Genomic DNA, 18,624 nt, shown 5'->3' on the forward strand with positions numbered 1-18,624 from the left:
TTGAGGAATGCTTGAGAGCCACAGCCAGCTATGACCTGGGACCTTAAGGCCTCTTCATTAGAGTATTTTGCAGTGCTTCAACTTTATTCTTAGTCTCGTAACAAAATGATCAATAGATTCCCATTTGTCTTGGCGCTTTGTATGAAAGATATGTCTTTCATTGTCGACGTTAGTGTGGGATGCAAAGTATTCCGATTCTTTTGTGTGTAGGTCCTGGTAAAATGCCGTCTCAAGGTTAAGTAATTGACCAGCAATATCTCTAACCACCAGTCCCACTGCAATAGACAGCGTATATTTGAGTCTTTCATCGTCATTGAGCCCTATGGCTCCTACATACATAAGATTTGAAATCTCTTAGTCAGGTGATCCATCATGGCACCAGGTTGCTGGTGTCATAGAGGTCAAATGTGTGGGGTAGGTGCAGTATTTGAGATCTTCTAACCGGGGGGAGGATGGGTCCTGAGGCGGCGCAGCCTGATGTGGATGTGACATCATCTTATGACATGATGTGCATTCTGTGGCTCTAGTGAGAGCATGTATTACAGTTCAGGAGTGGGGAGGGTCTTCCTGCCCTGTTATCTGCCTGTTGTGTCCGTCTGTGGGGTGGGCACAACTTGTTTGCAGGGTCTGGCAGCCCTGTCTTTTTCCGGTGGGGTATTCCAGAGCCCCTGGGCTGTGCCCCTCTTGGCCCTTCCTGCTTCTTTGTGTAGGCCTTTACTGGCAGGGGGAGAGAGTGTGTGGGGCCTGAAGATTGTGCAATCGGTGTGCCCTGCTGTTGTTTATGCATGGACGTTGGCAACTCTTCCTCCTCCGTACCGCGGAGTGTTGATGCAGCCTTTCAGCACTTGGAGGCCAGCCGACGTGCGTGGCATGTGCCCGATGTCACCCTCCGGTGTTGCACAGCTGTGAGCACCCCGGCCCGCTCGACGGGACCACATGTGCGCGGTCTGTGTTCTCGCCAGCGCCGGTGCAGCGCAGCATTTATGGGGACATGGGTCCCAACCTGGACCTTGTTGCCAGCATCAACTCGAGCCTTAAGCCTTAAGTGCTCGGGGGTGGGGCGTGGGGGCACCCGTATAGAGTGCTCCGGTGAATAAAGTCTGACGCGTAACGGCCAGTAGAATATGAGTGTCTTTATTCTACACCATTAGAGGCTTAACTGCCAACAAAACCCATTCCCCTTGTCCCGTCCCCTCCCTAGCCCAACGTCACTTCCCTTGATTCCAGGCCAAACGTTGGCCATCCCACATAACGATGCGGGAGGGTGGTATGCCCACATATTTACATGACAGTGTCCAGGCAGTAATGCCTTATGAAGGTATGTAGCGAGGGCCATGTTGCAGCCTGGCAGCTGTCCAATGTCTGGACTATTCGTTATTAGCGGCCATCCCTCTAGAGTGGTCTGCTCATTAACATCCTTCAGACTAGAGGTAGGCAACTCTTATCCTGCTTTCCATTTGGCCTCTTGCCATTCCTTATTTTAACTAGAGATATTATTGTGGCTCTGTTGATCTTGCGACAGTGGCGGCAACTGATCTTAATGTATCCTATATATGATGCCCTAACACATTGTTGTATCATACCTCGCATAAAGAGCAAAGGGGTGTGCAATATAGAACGTCCCTTTTGTATTTACTATGTTTAGGTGATACCTCTATATATCAAAAAATTGATTTTTTTTAATCTCCAGTTTTTTAAGCCGCAGGTCATATATAAAACATCAGGAGCAGCTGATGGCTTGATGTTAGATTTCATTGTATATTGTGGGATTCTTTCTATAAAAGGTTTTTGCTTGACTTTCATGTTTTTCTTTGTGATTAATATTAGATTATATGCATTTGTTTGGAATCTAATGGTTCACCTTTGAATTGATGATTAACAGATTCAAAATTCAAACATTAAACATGCCGTTATACAGCCTTGGCATCACATCACGACTTTAAATACATGTTATGATTTATTTTTATTTTACTTTTAGTGAACAAGCTTCCTGGGAAATGCAGAATGTTGCCTCAGCATGAACGAAGTCAGAGCAGTAAACTACACTTGTTGGGCATGCGCAAGCAGCCCGAAGTATCCCGTTATACAGGTTTGACGCTTTATAAAACATCAACAAAATGCATAAATGAACACGTGTTTCAGTGTCTTTTTCTTAATATTCTATAGGCTCGGTGCTCGGATAGACTTAATTCAAGGCACACATGCAGCTCCAGGAGAGGGGTTTTGTGGACTTGGGAGGTTCGTGAGCTCCAGCATGTCCCACGCTCACACGTTCCCCCTCTGTCCAGCCTTTGTTTTCTTCGCATTTCACTTGCAAAAGGGGGACCAGTCTGGCTCGTTTGCATGTGAAAAAACCCTTAGCGGACACCCGAATCCCATTGAATGCTCATTTCCTCCACGACAGTCGCCATTGAATCAATCATGTCCTGCCTGCCCTCCTCGTGACCACCTCGACTACGCCCAATCCCTCCTCATCTGGCGCGTCAATCACGCTCGGCCCCATGTCCACTCCTCATTAAGTAACATGCTGCCACGTGACTGGCTAATCTGTCACTGGCTGACACTGCTTAGTGTGCCAATTGATTTAATTAGCAATCAATTAGCTTGTTACTATTGGCGGTAATTGCCTTTTATACAGGGGAGAGTGCAGCTGGTCATGGCAATAAAAAGAGGCGCTAATAAAACAGGCTCCACTTCCTGCTCTCCAGAAGCAAAGTCACCAGTGCTCAAGGACTAGCAGAATTACTGCGCCTGTGACGTGCCCGGATCCACAAGGGACGTCCCAGGGGGCTCTTTCCTTTTTATTAAGCTGACATTCTCTCTCCCAATAATATTCTAATTATACCTTTAAAAAAGAAGGGCAGATTAATGCTGAAATTACAAATTCAAATTGAAAGCTTGAATGGCGCCCGCTGAACGTCCATCTTTTTCTGCCAAATATACCAGCCCTTTCACAGAAAGCATTTGGAAACGCGGCTGTGCGTCACATGCCATTACATTTCACAAACACAGTACGTAAATAGACAATTCATTTAAAACGGGTGAACGTTATATGCGAGAACCCCTCCGACCGGTGCGCGAAATTATTGTATTTTTTTTTTATCTGTGAAGCGCCATATGCAAGTCCAATTGGCTTCAAGGTGCAAAACTGCTAGGTTGCATTTCCACATGTGTTAACTTGCGAGAAAGACTAAGGCAAATATTAAAATCCCAGAGTTTCCTTGCTCAAGGAAGCAGGGTCGCTCGCGTATCACGTGCCATGGTATACCATTAAATCCTACCTGCTCCTTACTCCCAGGGCAGACAATGACTCGCTACATTAGCTCCGTGGCGAGCGGAGGCGCCCGTAATGAGATGAGTAAGTGCCCTTGTACTCCATTCATCATCCTGCTTGCTTCGATATAAGTGTTCTTTTATCAGCACTATTGGTACTGATGTCATCACGCAAAGCATAAATCACAGCCCAAGTGACAGTGTCCTATTAAGGGTCAGGGTCTAAAATCATTATTGACAAATTGAGGACCAGTGTTAGGCGTGCTCTTCGTGTGCCCTGATTTGTGACACCCCGTGTGCAAAGCACAAAGGAAGCCCGCCAGGGTCCCCAGCTCAGCGGCGTTATTTGATGGCTGTGTGTGACTGGGGTAGGTTTATTCTGCATGGTGTGTGGAGCATGCGAAACACGCACAATAAACGAACACAAATAGTTACATAAACACCATAAAACAACACAATAGTCGAATAGCGTCGGATGAGTAAACACAGCAGGCAAATGGGAGTTTCGTTTTAGATTAAAGTAATGATAGGTCTATGAATTGTCATCTCAGTCCTAAACCACATTTTAGGCAGAATGTAGTCTTGCCGCTCTGATTTTCAGAGCTCCCAAGTTTCCCATACCCTCCTTGAGAAGGCCATCCAGTCCAGTTTTTTTTTCTTCTTTCGGATTCTGGGACTTGTAGTTTCTAAATTTACATTTGAAATTAAGGAAAACTACAAGTTTCAGAATTCTAAGCAAAACCAGGACTGGTGGATGGACTTCCTGCGCAGTGCATGGACACGCGAATCAAGAGAGCTGTGGATTTCATGATGACAAATTCTGTTATTTGCTAATGGGTAGCCAGGACTGAGTTTTTTTGTTGAAATTGGCATGACTCTGTACAGAATTCCTGGGGAGTAATATTTTCCGGTGCCCTGGAATGGGTAATTACCGGGTCCACCTGGGCTGTAATGCACCAGTAATTGCCCATTACTGGCACGGCTACCACCAAGGTCATAATGACCCCCAGTATCTTTTTGAAGTCACTCTGCATTCATAAAGAAATTATTTCCATTATGGTTCAGTCCTTAAAGGAAATCATTTCTTAACCCCATGACTGGTGCGTGTGCAAGTATATGGTGAAAGGGTGCACACTTAAATGTACGGGTGACTGCCTGGGTGTGCCTGCATGGTTAAAGGGTGCACACTTAAATGTATAGGTGGCTGCTTGTGTAAGTGTATTTGTATTGAAGGGTTCACACTTAAATGTATGGGTGGGTGCCCGGGTGTGTGTGCCTGTATGTTGAAAGGGTGCACACTTAAATGTATTGATGGCTGGGTGTGCATGTGTATATATGGTGAATGGTGTGTGTGCTTGTGTTCAGGGGTGCAACAAAACCTACATTTCGGGGGGCTAACCCTTCAAATGTTGGGAGAGGCGCTAACTTCATGGGCGGTGGGGGAGGGGCAAACTTATTTGTGTGGGGGCATCCAATTTCTTTATGCATTTTAATGAGACTATTCTAGTGCAGCTTGAATGTTACAAGCAGTTAACTCTCTCCTTTAAGGTTTAAAGCTCCCACTTATGGACTGCTGCGAGAATTGAGTGGTCTCCTGTTCCCTCTCTACTCTTCCAATCACTCCCCTTGCATGCAAATACTAAACCCACATCACGATTTCAATAGGATAAAAAATGTGGCATTTGAATGCAGGTACTAACAGTGAAATGCTTTATGTTAATAATTGCTAGGCTCTTGTTAACAGCAAAACCCAGGTGCCGTTTAATATCTTTGTCCTGTTCTGTCCGGCAACTGCTCTGAAGGTCAGCCAGGTCGAGTCAACATAGCTCAACAATTCGGGGGGGAGGAGTGCTGAATCCCAGTCAACTCAATGGTGTTGCACCATTACTTGTGTTTAATGCCTTGATTACTTATTGGTAATCTTTATTACTCCTAGCCCTATTCTTCCTCGTCCCACTGCTTGTGTATGAGGCATTTTGCCTTATACACAAGTACTGGGCTGAGGTAAAGGTACACAGAGATAATGCCTCACTTAGCTACCTGTAATTTTCATTACTCCTAGTCCCACTCTTCCCCGTCCCAGTACTTACCTATGAGCGAAGGAGCCTCATATGCAAGCTCTGGGTCAAGGAAGAAGAACGTGGAGGTAATTCTGGCTAAGGAGCTGATTTTGGAGGTTGGAGTAGGGGTAAGAGGGAGAGGGGATCTTTGTGGGGGGGGGGGCGAGATTGTGTGACAAATCATAATGGTTTCCATGTCCAGTCTAAGCAGGCATGATATGTGGTATTAGTGGTTAGAGAGGCATTTTGGTGCAGCCAGTCTAGGCATTCCTCAGTTTGGTATGACTTTTCTTTAAATAACTGGGCATTTCTAATAAAGCAGTACTGCTAAATGTAATTACCTGGCTAGACTAGCATTTTGCCAGACTAGTCGTTTCTTACTGGGGCATTGTATATTTTTCTGGGCATCTGTGATAAAATGATATGCTATAAATCATTTATAACACTCCTGTAAACAAGACACGGGAGGGAAGATAGAGGGAGGACAAGACAAACGATCTTACTAGGCCTTGTGTCATTCAGATCTTGCAGGTGTGAGAACGAGAAGTGCAAGGGGAAAGGGAGAGGGAAGTGCAAGGGGGAGGGAAAAACAGGGCAGCCATTCTCTGAGTAAGTGCAGCCAGGGCAGTGTAGCTCTGGGTAGTCCAAGGAGAACAAGGGACTGTAGGCTTACAGTTACAGCTCTTAAGTGCGTGGTAGACCCAGAGCCAGTGCAGGGGTGACTGATCAAGAAAGACATAGTGAGACTCTGAGGGTAGCCCAGCAACCAGTCGGTACTTCAGACAGGTAGGTCAGGTAGGCCAGGAGGGGAGGGAGAGAGAGAGAACAGAGAAGAAGAGGAACGTTTTGAGCTGTTTCTGGATCTTCAGGTGGTCCGGCTCAAGTTTGAGAGGGGCAGCGAGACCTTTCCAGGGGGAGGTACCTGCATAGGAGAGCGATCTACCCCCCCACACTCTCTGCCTGGGCAAGTGTATAACCCTTACAAAGTTGGAGAAAGCTGAGCGAAGGGCTTGAGAAGGAAGGTATTTTGGAAGAGAGCGATAGATGTAGTGTGGGCATGGGCCCAGAAAGCTTTGTGGACAATGCAAAGGGTCTTGAACTTGATTCTTGCAGCAACCGGGCGCCAGTGGAGAGATTTCAGGGCTGGAGAGATATGATCCCTGGCCTTGAGGCCAACGATAACTCTCACAGTCCTGTTCTGGATTAGTTGTAGAGGGCAGAGAGTAGAGGAAGGCAGGTTGAGAAAGAGGCTGTTGCAGTAGTCTAGTCTAGAGAGAAGCAGGGCTCTGGAGACAGTGAGCTTCTGGGGGAAAGTGAGAAAGGGAAGAGTCCCTTTGAGGTGGAGCAGCTGGTAGTGGGACTTCTTGACGATGTCCGAGAGGAGAGAAAGAGAGAGTGGAGTCAAAGATGCCAACCAAGTTTTTTGCCTTGCAGGAATGCAAAGGAAGAGGACCCAAGGTGGGCAGAGAGAGTGTGAGAGGGAAAGCAGGGTCAGGGGTCCCAATGAGAAGGATTTCTATCTTACTGGCATTAAGGGAGAGATCGTTGGAGGTGCACCAATCCTGAATCGCAGACAGTCAGGAATGAGAGAGAGGAGAGGAGTCTGAGGGGAGCCTGTAGGAAAGCTGGGTGTCATCTGCATAAGAGGAGAAGGTAGAGATCAGGTGGGCCAAAGGGGCCAAGAAGAGGTTGAAAAACCATGGTGAGAGGATGGAGCCCTTGGGAACGCCACAGGTATAGAGAGATGTGGCACTGAGAAAGGGACCAATTTGCACCTGGGAGGGGCAGTCCAAGAGGAAGGAGGCCTGATCCGTGATGCCAGGTTCTCATGGAGTCGATTAATCAGGATGGCGTGGTTGACCATGTCAAAAGCAGAGGAAATATCAAGGAGGATGAGGACAGAAGGAATGCTGTAAGCAAGGTTAGAGAGCAGATCTTCACAGGTGTTCAGGAGAACAGTTTCCATGCCTCTGACAGCCCTGAAGCCAGACTGATGGTCATGGAAACAACCAATAGATTCAGTGTGGAGAGTAAGCTGGAAGATGGCCAGTTTTTCCCAACAGTTTGCCCAGGAAAGGGGTAATGGATATAGGGCAATAGTTTGCCAGGCAGGCAGGAAAGGCAGACGGCTTCTTGAGGAGTGGGTGCAGAAGGGAGTGCTTAAGGGGAGAGGGGAATATTCCAGTGGTGAAAGAGTGATTACAGAAATCAGCCAAGACTGGAGCAAGGGTGTCAATATGGTCCTTCATGGTTCTAGAGGAGCAGGGTAGAACCTGTTTGGACAAAACCTTCATAGATTGGATTTGTCTAGAAACCTCATCAGGTATTGTCAGAGAGAAAGAGGAGAAAGGAGGAAGAGAAGAAGGGGGGCCAAGAGAGGAAGCGGGAGAGGAAGAGAAGATGTGGGACTGGATGTCCTGAGTTTTAGCAAAGAAGTGAGAGAACAGAGCCATACAGAAGGCCTGCGAGGGAATAGGAGAGGTAAAGACCAGTTACTTAAAAATTATAAAGAGTTTGGCCATGTGGTTAGAGGCCACAGAGATGCAGGCTTCTCCTCTTGATGAGTGTTTTTGATATGACTGGCATTTTGGTGCAACCCGTCTAGGTATGTCTAAATATGGCCTGGCATGCTTTACTTTAAATTTATTACACTGGTCTACATTGTGCAGCCAATTGGACATGTTTTCATTGTGACATGGCATTTATAATAGCAAAGCATTAATGTTCCTGTTCACTGTTGGTGACTTGCATGTATTGGATTGGTGTTACCCTACAAAACCATTGCAAACACGCCATTTTTTCTCAGAAAGTGTGCTGTATATTGCATTGAAACACATATTTATATCTTTCTCCTAGTGCACTGTGTGGCATACCCCTTCATCAGCACATGCGTGCGTATTGCGCAAGCATGTTCATCTAGGCCGACCCAGAGTGTGGCGCGACCCGTGATTTGTTGCTGAGTTGGGGGGGCCCCCTCAGCATGGCTCGCAGGGGGGCCCCCGCATTTTGTGTTATGTCACTGTCGTGGAATGAGCCCACCTGTCAGAAACAGATGATATGCTCTGCATTTTCTCTTCACCCTGCCAGTATTTGCTGCCAAGCCTTTCCATGATACACTGGGCCACTGGCGGCTCTCAGTAATAAGAAGAGGTGCAACACGAAGGTGGGGACATGACATTGGGGGTGTGTCCTACAAGCCTTTGGAGCGGGGCTAGGTGTGTGGCTAAGGTGTACCCCGCACATGATTTTAAAGTCCTCTTGAATATAATTTCAAAAACACATTTTGTACATGATAGTAGTTCCTAAAAGTGTCTTTATTTACATTTAGTGCATTTAGTTATAGTTGTTAAGACATGCATCCTCAAGTAGTCTTATGTCTTAAAAAGTTGCCACAAGTAGGAAGATGCCTAAAACATATATGCCAGTGCTGCCCCCCCCTTTGGTTGTACAACACAAACATTTGAACTCCTGTCCAAAGGATAATGTAACAGTTTATTGAGAGGCCACCCTCAACATGGGGAGTTCCTTCCCTCCCCAAGCCAGGTGTCACACAATAAACGGTTTAATGTCAGTTCTTTATTCAGCCCTTTTTCCAATTCATCTAGTACCCATTGAATCCCTCCCCCCGAGCTACCAATGAGCCAAGAACCATGCAGGTGTACAGGAAATATACTTGTAATTATATGAATAAAAGATAATAAAAATCACACTACATACACCACCTTCTTTGTGACTGACAATTAATCTTCTTGTTACACAAATAAATCACACAAGTTGGTTGGGAAACACACACATCACAATGCTTTACTTTCTACAGAGTTCACTTCAAGAAACAAATTCAGCACTGGCCATTGACCGAATTTCATTTACATATGCAATTCTGTGCAATTTCGATTTTCCTGCATGCTTAAAAGGCTAGCAGTTTAGTTTTACAAATGTGTGCAAATGCATATGGCAATTATTGTTTCACCCACACTTTTGCATTAAAATAGGCAACAGGGTGACTTGGCAGTTGTTTATTTAAGACCCCCCCAACACCCTACTTTGGTCTGTGTTGGGTACGGCAGACAGAAAAATTGGGATGATTTAAGAAAGTTGGATTTCAGACCCCCTCCACGTAAAGGCTTGTGTTGGGGTAGCTGGCAGTTTAGGGATTGTTTTAGTTTTAGTTCATGGACAAAGGCACCCCTCTTCTTCAATGAAGTTGAATTATTATTTTTTGTTAAATGGGCTAAGGATCTACACAGCCCCCCCCCCCACCATAAAGGGAAAGGATTTAGGGCAAGCAGACTCCCCCACCTTTTGGTTTCAAATGGTGCAATTCTACTAACATTTAAAACGTCTGTTTAAAGTTCAGGAAAGCTAGATGCATTTCAGGACCCTTGGGAGGACAGGGCCTGGGTCGGGTCACTCCAATCTCAAGGATGGGCCCCAGCATTTCACCAGAGGGCCCAGTCAGCTTTTTCTTTGACCTCCCCTGCAATAGACAGCTCCACCCAGATGCACTCTCAGCAATCTCCTCTGGTGTTTCCTTGCGGCTATCAGATGGTCATTTTCAGCACCTTTTCCCTCTCCCTCATAGTGTATTCCCTCTATATTGCATTGATGACACCATCAAGATTTCAATTTTGGGCAATGCCCTGCAAGAGCTCTCACAACCAGGATTGGACAGTTACCCATCTCTCTCTTCCCAAGTCCAGCCACTCTCTAAGGATTGGTTTAGGAGTCTGGAACAGACATATGGCAATTCCCATTTGAAATCACTGTTTGTTTTGCAACTCAAATTTTTCAATGATCGGGTCCTCTTTCTGTGCAGTGATAAAATCTGAATCTGGGTTATCTTAACTCCACTGGGCAGTCAAGAGTTCACTTTTCGCACACGTTTGTGACCTGGTGCCAGCGGCAACTTGGATTTCCCTCAGCAGGTATTCTGTTTCTATGAAATCCTCCTGCAGGTCTCTGGTTTTAGCTAGCTGGTCAGCCAGGTCATTCCCAATCCGATCTGGCCCCTCTATTTTGGAATGACACCTTCTTTTCTTCCAATAGATGGTCATGTCATTGGAGGTCACCAGATCGTCAATGGACTGGATCAGTTTGGCTTGCTTTAATGGCTTGTTGTTGGCACAAACCACGTCTCGACTCTTCCAGTTAATCACGTGCTCCACAAATCTATTCCTGACACAGAGTCTGTGATTATGACCAGTTCATTCAGTTGGTGGTGCACTGCAGTGAGGATGGCTTGATGAACAGCCCAGGGTCTGGTGTGCGGTATAAATAAAAAAACTAAACTAACCTAAATTCTACAACCTGATTATTTCTTGGTCCTATTTTGTAACCAGCAGAGGGTTCCGGAGTATCATTCACCCAAGCATTCCCAATGCCAGCTACTAGTTATTTTTCCCCATTGTTATCAACATGGTAGGAGCACCCATCCACATAAAATGTGGGAATCCCCTGACACGTGTCTTATACACCTTGTATGGGGAAGTTAGGTACACCTCCATGTTGCTGTTGGTTATTAGACTTTCGTAGTTGAGACAGTTTTCTTAAACACAATCATGCAAGTCTACCAATCTTTGCAGTAGGGGATTCTTCTTGTTTGGGCCATATCTGACCTCCACAGGAAAGCCTTGCATGGACAGAATCTAAGAAGTAATTCTGGAATTACTAACATTCCCTGTCCATATTCTGTCACTTTGGAGATATTGCAAGGGTTGGTGAGGAGTCTTGTCAACACTGTGATCTTCCTGGATGAATGGGCAGTAATTGTTCAACACCCATAATGTTGCCAGGGGAGCCTTCTCACAGTCATTGCATTTGCCTCCACAGAGGACAATGTCTTGCTTGCGTACAAGATAACTTTGTTGAACTTGTCATGCATTTGATGCCACACTACTGTTAGGAAAGTATCTGAGAACCCCTTCTCCAAGAAGAACTCCTTGTTCTTCATGGGGTGATCCAAACAAGGAGCCTGGGGAAGGCTTCCTTTCAGTTGTTTAACTGCCTCAGCTTCTTCCACACCCCGCTCTCAATTTTAATAAATGGACCAAGGGTCGAGCGACTTCTGTGTAGTCTTCAATGAACCTCCAACTATAATTAGTGAGTGTAAGAAGGCTTATTAATTCTCACTGAGTGGTAGGGTCTTTTAATTTCAATAAGCATCCACCTTCTTTGCCTGGGGATTAAGATCCCAGGGGTGATCTTGTGCCCTACTCTGGTCTTAACACCACTGTGCATTCTGAAAGCACAGTTTCGCTCCAGCTTTCTGCAACTGTGCTAGAACATAGCCTATTTCTGCTATATGTTCCTCCACAGTTGAGCCCTCGATTAGATCATCATCTACATAGACCAAGTTTCCCCCTTCATCCCCAAGTAGGAAGATGTTGAAGTCATTGCTAGAGTTTATGTATTCAAAGTCGGTTCAGGTCCACGTGTACTGCTGCCCTTGAAGGTAAAGGCAAGCTTGTACTGGTCCTCCCTACTCACAGGTACTGTCCTGTAGCTGTTGGTCAGGTCAATGGTGGTATACACCTTTTACCTTTGGATCTGTGCCAACCCGTGATCGATGTAGGTGTAAAACCAGATATTATGTTTGCCTGTTGTGTTATCATTAGTAATTCATTTAATTCCTATTAGTGACATTAGTTATGCATTATCCATATTATTCTGCTACTTTGACTATGCATTTTGAAGAGAGAAATAGGCCCTGTTGTATGAAGAGGCCTTGTTTAGACATTATGTTATTATGTATGCAATTGGAGACACACATGTATGTGCACTTAGGTATGAATGTATATGAGTCTACATTATGTAGCGCTTTGGTTTGAGTGAATGTGTTAGGCACTATTGAGCATGTAGCTGGCTCTGAAGCCATTCAGAAGCTGTTCGCTCTGTGGAAGAATTGTTATGGTAGACTGTGAATCGAAGAATGTCAACAGAGTCTTGGCAGGAAGGTCGTAACTTTGCCCGAGTAGAAGCGTATGAGACGGCCTGGTTTATCAGCATCTTGGAGGCCTTGTGTTCGCAGATAGCAGACAGACAGAAAGGTGGGGGGAGTGAGTGCTCTTGCACACGGAGAGAGGGATTTCTGGTGGAGAAAGGAAGGATTTTAGCTAACAATGGATGGGAGGATGGTATGTTTATAGATAGGGGAGATGCAGTTTGAAAGCAGTATGAACTGGTTTGTAATGTCACAGTGACTGGGGACATTACACACGTATGCACAGACAGTCTGACGCTTGCTATAATTAGAAATGCATGCTTGCAGAAGAGGATGTTACTATAGAGATGTATGTACGTCATTTGACACTATATTTGTGAAGCAAGATTTGATGAGAATTAGAATCTTTTGGAGAAGCATTTTGGAAGCATTTTGGGATGCAAGAAGAGGCTCTTGAAGAATCGGCTGATATGCAGCTTGGGAGAACAGACTGATTGAGAGGGGAGAGCAGAGTTCGAGATTGGTCTAGTGGGGAACTTTGGCAGGAGACCAGACCACTGAGGTGCCAAGCAAAGAGACCCTGTGCAGGGCTGGCAGAGGAAGCTGGAGAGGAGAGAGAGCAGAGGAGTCATGATGGAAGCAGATTCATCACACACAAATGCAGAGTATGAGGCCTAAAGACATGTGCAAATGGGGAATTAGGACATACACTCACACAGAGCTTTTGGTTTGATAGAAGGGGAGATCAGACAGGGATTGTCTTATGAGCGAGAGTGTGAAGTGCGGTCTGGATTGGAGAGGAATGCTGAAACTTGCCACATGTATTTTGCTATTAGTATTTGTTATTAGGCTACAATGCATGCAGAATGGTAATAGGTTGCTATGCACAGAATTTGTATTATAGTTAGAACCCATGTAGAAAGGGTTATACATTCCCAATGCCAGTACTGATTTACCATGCCTTGTTATGCATGAATAAATGTGTATTTATTGCTGAATCGATTGGATTCATGTATTTTCTTTGTGTCTTACATTATTTCATTGTGTGTCTATTCTTAGCATTAGGGTATGTTTGTGTGTCCATAGCATAGCAATTTGGCAGTAACACAGTGCACAACTGCCCTGAGATATACTTGCAGGAGGCCAGAGTGGTCCACCCCCCCTGAGGTAGAGTTGCAGTTCCACAACGGGAAGTGGCCATCTTGACATGTGGACCCTTTTTTTCAACTCCTCAGGTATGCACATAGTCTACATTGGCTGTTTGGTTTGAGTATCCCCAGTACCGGATTGTTGAAGGTACTGTGGATCGGACAAATTATCCAGTGAGAGTCTAAGTTCTTAATAATATCTGTGCGTGATTCCATGGATGCATGAGGTAACTGGTATTGTTTGACAAATACATGAGCCATCTTGTGGTCTGTGAGTATGGTGGTTGAATTAATTGATGTGCGTGCACAGTCATATGAGTCCACTGAAAAGTTATCTTGTAATTCAGGAAAACCTGTTTCAGCTTTTGTCTTTGCTCCTTGGTCTCACAGGCATCAGCAAGATTGATCATTTCCTTGACCATCTGCTTGAAATCTGGTATTACCTCAGGCTTGGTAATTTCAGCAGTATCCTCCAGTTGGGTGGATAGGTCTCTTTTGTTGATGTTGACCTGGACAGCAGATTCCAGGGACTCGAGGTAGTGGTCCTTGACTCTGAACACTAGCTCTTCCCTCCTGATGTCACAGATCACCGCTTCCACACCATAGGGGCAGGAAGAGTACACCATGAAATTCCCCCATGCCTAATAAATATCTTTTCTGGAGGAATACCATTGCTGATGTCGAAACAGTTGTTTTGGATTGGTTGCATGATTTCATTACCTAAATCAAAAGAATAATGTTGGTACTTTGGGGGTCGCTGTTATCCACCAATATTCAAATGTTGTCCTTCTAGGTCTACTAGAGGTGTTGGATTTAAATACAAACCTTGTCGTTGGAGATGGGAATTCAAATTTATATAGGCTTCCTGATGTTTGGCGTTCTGCCCTCGCTTAATTTTGAGGGGAACATTGAATTGCTGCACCTGTACTGGGATGGTAACCTCTTTTCATACTTGAACTTCAACTTCATAAAATAGCAATTGAGCTGACCGGAATGCTCTTTCAGTATTGTCAAAGGCCATGTGATGACCCCCAATCAAGATCAGGCTTTATTATTAATTAGTTCCAAATTGATTGCAAATCAGTTGAGAATGTCAATGCCCAGATAAAAGGCAGAAGGGACATCTCTCACGACCCAACAATTATGGTCTATGCTTCTGTTAGGCAGGAGATGTTTGGAGTTCAGATTTTCCAGACCTACTTCCCATTCGTCAATAAGTTTAAATGTGGGAATGGTCTGATCTTTTGGAAGTTTCCCGAATAATCCTTTGCTGATGATGCTCCTTCCATTATTCAAGCATTCTCTGGTGAGCAGTGGCTCCTCCCCCACATTTAACTGAATGGAGAAAAACAACTCTTCACCCTTTTTTTGATTGTCCATCAGACTTTCTGTGAGTTCTCCCTTGTCTGGTTTCACGTGACTCGAGGTTTCGTCTGCTTTTGGACGGGTGTAAAATGTTAGGGAGTTACCTTCCAGTGTGGATTGTCACTTAAAACTGGGAGGAAGGTTGATTTTCAAGAATGAGAAGGGATCCCATCACCAATTTGTTCTCCTATACAGAGGACATTGATGTCTGGGACTTGGTTATTTTGGAAACCAAATTCTACTTTCTCATTAAATGTATTACATTAAATGGCAGCTACCACTCCTGGTTACATAATTGGCACTCATTTTCAATTTTATAGGCTGGTCAGTCTGGGTCCAGAGGATCTTGTTTACACAGTCAATCAGAGGTCATAACCTCCTCAGGAGATCGTTCCCCAGTAAACAAATGATTCTCTCTGGAGTCACAACTATCACTGGATGTTTCAATCTATGTTGCTCAATTTGTATTTCTAGATACGCAGTCGCTTCAATTGAAATGTCATTCCCATTGACATTTTAGAGTTGTCCGGGAAGTGGCATGAGGGGAAGTTGGTGCCCCTTCCCCCATCCTGAGTTTAGATGGTCAAAGGCCTTTTTGGACAGGAGAGTGACTTGGGATCCAGTATCCACCAGAGCTAATAATTCACACTGACCCTGCACCCTTCCTGGTTCATAAAATCTGCATTCATTCTCCTCCAGGTTGTAAAGAAAGTGTGAATTATTTGCTAGCCCAGTGGTTATTTTCTTAACATTGAACTCTGACACTGTGTGTAATCTTGGGCAATTTCGGGACAACAACTTCATAATTTACTAGTAATGCTATAATATATATATATACAGCTAGCCATGGGGAATTGAATAAAACAGCAAGCGGGGTCCGCACCATGTTACACTGCCGTTTGGCAATGTTCTACCATTTTACAAAAAGCAGAATAGTTAGGAACATGTAATTTACTCCCGTGAAGGCATCTTAGTGTAAGACACAAACAACACATTCTGAATTAACAATAAAACATTATTAACGTAAAAGTCAGAATGGAAAAAGTCCTATTTTGTCCTGTACTATGATGGAGTTTCTCTATCAAACCAAAACTAAGGAAAGTCAAAAGTCCAAGAGTTCAACTTAGGAACATGTGTGTGTCCAAAACCTATACTTGCCCTCACAACTAATCTATACAAAGTGTAGTGATGTCATCAACCAACAAAACAGTGTCAACAAAAAGTTTGGAGCTCTGCCCAACTCATAGCTCTCTTTCATCTCACCTCCTCAAGTATAAAACCATTCCAACAAAAGTCTCAAGATTGTCTTGAGTACAAGATGATATAGAATTGACCAGTTCTCAGAGTTCCCTTCCCCGAGTTCCAAAAAAACTGTTCAAAACACAAATATCTTGAAACTTCATTCTCAAGTCAATACGTAATTCAAACTTCAGGGGTCCATTCCCCAAGATGCATTTTCAATGACTAATTCATATAATAGTGTTTCCCAGTTTTCATAAAGTTCTGCACCACACTTGTGCCCTGTGAATATGGTTTGTCTTTGTACAACAAAATTGTCTTGGCTCAAAATTGCAGTTTTTGTTAATTCACTAGTTAAAGTTAATCTCCAAAGTTCCCTTTACTTTGGAGTCCAATATACATTGGGTTCTTTTGCATTTGTCGGGGGGAAATTCTGCTGGGGTCGGCCGGGCCGTCCGCAGACCTCCGGGCAGGGAGGCCCCAACTCCTCCCGTATATCCCAAAAGAGATAGAGTATGAGACACACGCAAGAAGCAAGGTGACTCTGCTGTTTATTAGACAAAACGGCAGGGATGGGTCAAAGAGCGTACGCGTCCGTCCTGACACACACACAATCGTGGGGCTCGCAGGCCCTTTTTACCTTAGTATGACGCGCTACTTGCGTCATCTTACAAAGTTTAATAAAAACCTATTTCCACTCTGGATTGGTTACTCGAGTGGTAGGGTTAGTATAGCGCACATATAGAGAACGGTGTTAGTGGCTGAGGGTTAGTCAGGTGGTATACCTGGGCTGTCCCTTCAATTTGATACATGAAAATTGTTACATGAAGACCTCTGAGGATTGGTCAATGTGAATGGCGTCAGTGATAAGAACCCCATGTTCTAATTGGTCCGCTCGCGAGCCTCCCAGTCTGGGACTATCGCTGTTCCCAGCTCGCGGTGCACCTGTCATTTGCAACAATGTTTTAATATGAGTAGGTGTAAACAATGTGAGGATTTATTCATATGTTGGGCGGTCGAATACTCCCACTGCTGCAGATGTCCAATGAGTCTTTTAATTCTATCTGCCTGTGTCTTGAAACGTGGGATTCAGGCGTCTCCTTCCTTCTGGGCTTGGCATCTTGTCAGGTTTGGCTTTGTCACGTGAGGTGGGACCGTGTTTGAGGCAAAATTCAACACAATTAATATTGTTTTTCCTACTGTGTGCCTGGTTTATCTTGCAGGTGCGACCTTGGCGTTGGCTTGCAGCGTGCGAGATTGCAACATCGTGCCCTTGGCGGGGTGCCTTCGCCGGGCTCATTTTGCAGGGTCAGCAACCCAGTTCTTGCTCATTCAGTGTTCATGGAAGCTTTTGCCTGCGGCCTTCTTGGGCCTGGTGCATAGGTGGAACCGTTTGATGCAGGGCGCTTTAGGTTACGGTATCATATTGCTTTATCCTCAGTATCGTGTCCCCGTTATATTCTTCATTATGGTACATGGCTCTTAGAAGAAGCGTGAGCAAGCCTTTTTATATAAGTTCATGATGCGTCTTGCGTTTCTGCATTTTGAGAGCCTATGTGGAAAATAATAAAGATGCACGTCCGTGAGTATGTCTGTCGCCTACGTCATAGCACTGAGTATATTCTTCGTGTAGATTGGTGTGGGAGTGTCCGGTGTGTATATTTGCACAGGTGTGCTGACCGTTGGCTAGGTCGTCATGGCATCTCTAACGACGTGTAGGTTTAGTCGAGTTGATCCGTGCCGCAGGTGTTGGCATGGACAGGGCGGGCTGCTGGGCAGGTAGATGGACACATCCGTATGTTCCTGTACCAGGGTATTTGGTCGTCCGGTAGATAGGCAAACTCCTCTCGTGGCGGGTGTCTGGGCCGTGATCCTCTAGGCCAAGCGCGAGAGGGGAAGGGCGGGAGCCTGGTCTTCCATTCTCCCACTTCAGTCCCCCCTCAGGTCGACTTGTCGACCACAAACATATCCTTTTCGTTATCTCCTCTTACTCTCCATATCTTAGTTATTCCTCCTAAATGTCCATAGTGGTTAACATGATCTTCAAATGACCAATACATATATTCACAGGTTCCTCCAGGAGTACAGTATACCCATTTCCCTATGTAGCTCCTGGGGTTTCTTGGGTTCTCGAGCTTCACAGATGGTGGGTCCAGGTGGTTGGTGATGATCTGGTTGCGCAACTTCTCTCTCTCTTTTATTATTGTGCCTGTGTGTTGGCCGTCATCTGTTGGCATCAAGAGGTGTATACCAACCATTTCGATCATCTCGTCTGTGGTGCGTGCCTTCCGGGCTTTCCAAAATCTTATCATGATCAGTGTAGCTCCAGCCAGAATAGTGCATCCAACTATAATCTTCAGTCCATCTGACAGCCACGATGGCATCCATGACCATAATATTGAAAACCAGCTCTCATCCTTTTTCACACCTTTACTTTCATCCATCATTTTTGAGTGCATCTGGACCAATTGTGATACAGCTTCCGTGAGTGTACCATTGTCAGCATCGTTAGCAGGAATGAATGTGCAGCATGATTGTCCTATCTTTGCGCAAACTCCTCCTTCCATTGCTGTGAGGAGGTCCAGTACATATCTGTTCT

This window comes from Ambystoma mexicanum, chromosome 9 (genome assembly GCF_040938575.1).
Source record: "Ambystoma mexicanum isolate Mex_15411 chromosome 9, UKY_AmexF1_1, whole genome shotgun sequence".
NCBI lineage: Eukaryota > Metazoa > Chordata > Amphibia > Caudata > Ambystomatidae > Ambystoma > Ambystoma mexicanum.